Source organism: Dunckerocampus dactyliophorus, chromosome 1 (assembly GCF_027744805.1).
Source record: "Dunckerocampus dactyliophorus isolate RoL2022-P2 chromosome 1, RoL_Ddac_1.1, whole genome shotgun sequence".
Taxonomy (NCBI): domain Eukaryota; kingdom Metazoa; phylum Chordata; class Actinopteri; order Syngnathiformes; family Syngnathidae; genus Dunckerocampus; species Dunckerocampus dactyliophorus.
Genome location: NC_072819.1, coordinates 45,831,296 through 45,834,632, shown reverse-complemented (window position 1 = coordinate 45,834,632; position 3,337 = coordinate 45,831,296).

Sequence of the window (3,337 nt, the reverse complement as noted above, 5' to 3'; positions counted from 1 at the left end):
AAGGGTAACTGTCCGGTCGGTTTGTGTCCCGTTGCTGTGAAGGTCAGTGTCCGCACGTGCAAACATTCCACCTGCAGAGGCCGCAGACTGTTACTCTTACCAGGACTGGATTCTTGTGGTCCCGTGTGTATACACACAACTCAACATAACGCAGCCTCATCTTTTTGTTAATCAATTATTTTATTTCTATAGAAAGTATAGATTGCACTGTATTTCTGCCTAGAAAATGTTTTTTTTACTTATTTCTTCAGTCAAGGTGAATCAATCGATACTTTATTTTATTGACAACTATTACTCTTCTAGAATGATAACACCAGAACTGCGTGTCAGAGCCCACTATTAAGGGATAGGGAGCTCCAAACGACAGTATTTGGCCACAGTGACATAACTTTAAAGAGCTTGATATTGGCTTTCTTACTGTTATCCAATATTGTCCAGTACTTCATTACTGACACTAATATTGACCGATACCGATATCAGCAGCAGATCTTTCCTCAAACTAATGTTGTGTCATGAACACAACCTACTGGATGCATTTCTCAAATAAACACTGTTTGTGCAAAATAAGACAATACGCAATATAAGTTATAGAAAAAGTGCCAAAACACTGCGTGATTCTTCTTCTGTGGAGCGGTAGTGCAGTTAGATGCTGTCTCACTTGCGCACGAAGACCATTATTGGCAGAAAAAACAATACTGATATGATCCGCTCGTTTGTATGCCAATATCCGCCGACCCCTACTGCAAACATAACTATGTTTTGAATACTTGAATGGAAAAACTTTGCAGCCAACCACTAAAGTCTGCACTGCACGGTGGCCGAGTGGATAGCGAGTGGGTACCAATCCCGTCGGAACACCTCCCGCACACTCCCCCCGTGGGTATTCCATGTGTACTCAGGCTTCCTTCCACATTCCATCAATATGCAAGATAGGTTCAATTGAGACTGTAAAATTGTGTGCTATGAATGGTTGTTTGTCTACAGGAAAATCTAAGAATAACACTCCTACACTGCAAAAACAGCCACACTTGAAAGAAACCTGAATGATATCAAAATGAGACAACTTTTCTTATTTCAAGCAAAAAATTCTGCCAAAGAAATCAGCAAAAGTTGCTTGGCTAGAATTCTTATGACCATATTTTTAAGAATATAATGAGCCCTAAAATAAGCAAGTTGTTCTTAGTCGCACAGCTAGATTTAAGTAAAATGTTCTTCTTACAAGGTCAAAAGTAAGCCAAATGCTCTTATAAGATTCCTAAACTGAGATCCAATTTGCTTTTATGAGGCTAGATTTAAGCAAAAGGTTTTTACATATTCTAGATGTACACTAGAAAATGTTTATTTCGAACCAATGTGAAGGCTGCACAGTAAATTTCATAGAGCGTGCCAAGATTTATTAAATTAAAACTAGAGTAGTCATAAGATCTGTGTAACTGTGTCAAATTATTAAACTTGATTCAAGAAAATATTAATCTCTTTTTTATCTAGTTCAGAAATGAATGTACATGCAAATCATGCCAAAAAAAAAGAATGCTGATGTTGTGTTTATGACAATAGGTTTTCCTAAATTAAGTGAATCAGGCAACCTGGGTTCAAATCCCCATTGGAACACATCAGTGTGGAACTCACACACTCCACCCGTGTACCGGCTTCCTTCCATTTGCATGATAGGTTAATTGGGGACTCTGGATATTGTAAGAAAATACTGAGCATGGTACTCCTACATCTAGAATATGTGGGAACATTTTTACTGAAATCTAGCCTCATAAAAGCAAATTTAGTCTCAATTTAAGAATCCTATAAGAGCATTTTACGTCAATCTAGCTATGTGATTAAGAACAATTAAGGATTAAGGACTCATTATATTCTTAAAAGTCACGAGAAATATATTCTAGTTATAAGAATTCTAACCAAGCAACTTTTGCTTACCCCATTGGCAGAATTTTTTTGCTTGAAATAAGAAAAGTTGTCTCATTTTAATATCATTCAGGCGTGTGGCTGTTTTTGCAGTGTAGGAGTGTTATTCTTCGATTTTCCTGTAGACAAACAACCATTCATAGCACACAATTTTACAGTCTCAATTGAACCTATCGTGCATATTGATGGAATGTGGAGGGAAGCCTGAGTACACATGGAATACCCAGGGGGGGAGTGTGCGGGAGGCGTTCCGACGGGATTGGAACCCACTCGCTATCCACTCGGCCACCGTGCAGGTAACATCTGTTCTTGTCGGCATGTTAGTTATGTTGGTTCCTTCTTCACCGGTCTGAGCTTTTCAACAAGCATGAAGCAAATTATATGGTTGGATCTTTTTTATTTAAAAAGAAAAAAAGTGTGATTGCATCTAAAATTCACTTCATTTAGGAAAAGCTATTGTCATAAACACTATCAGAATTCTTTTTGCCATGATTTGCATGTAAATTCACTAGTTTTTACATTTGGGAACTAGATCAAAAGAGAGTAATATTTTCTTGAATTAAGTTTAACAATTTGACACATTTACACACATTTTATGACTAGATTTAATTTAATAAATCTTGGTAGGCTATGAAATTTTCTGTGTGCAGCCTTCACATTGGTCCGAAATCAGCAAATCTTGGCATTTATTTTCTATGTGTGAGTTCATTCTTAAATTGAGAAAGCTTACAAGCCAGTTTTAATTACTGGCAAAACATATTTTCATAAGAATTGGCTAGCTGTACTTTCTTAATATAAGATTATTTTTCTTGAATAAATATTGCATTGTTGTTCCGAAATCAGCAAATTTTACATATATTTTAAAAGTGTGAGAGTCCGTTCTTAAATTTAGAAAGTTACGTAAGCAGTTTTTTCTCTTAATTTAAGGCAAATGTAAATTAATCTGTTGCTGAAGAATAATCAAAATTAAGTTTTTAGCCTATTAGAAGAAAAAATAACTCATTTCTGGCAAAAAATATATATATATCGTCATAAGAATTGACTTGCTATACTTTCTTAATATCAGATTATTTTTCTTAACTGAAAATTGCTAGACAAGATATTTTTTCTTTTTAGGAAAAAAATAAGAAATGGTCTTCACATTTAACTGCTAATTTTTAAGCTAATCTTAAAAAATAAGAAATGGTTGCTTAAAATGGGGCTTTTTTACTTTCTTGAAATGTAGTTTTTGCAGTGTGGATATGTTTTCTGTGTGAGTCCGTTCTTAAATGTAGAAAGTTTAGAAACCAATTTTATTCTTAATTTACGACAAATATATATGAATCTCTCGTTGAAGAATAATCCAAGTAAGGTTTTTAGCTTGTTGTTGGAAAAAATAACTGATTTCTGGAAAAAAAAAAAATATTTTCATCAGAATTGG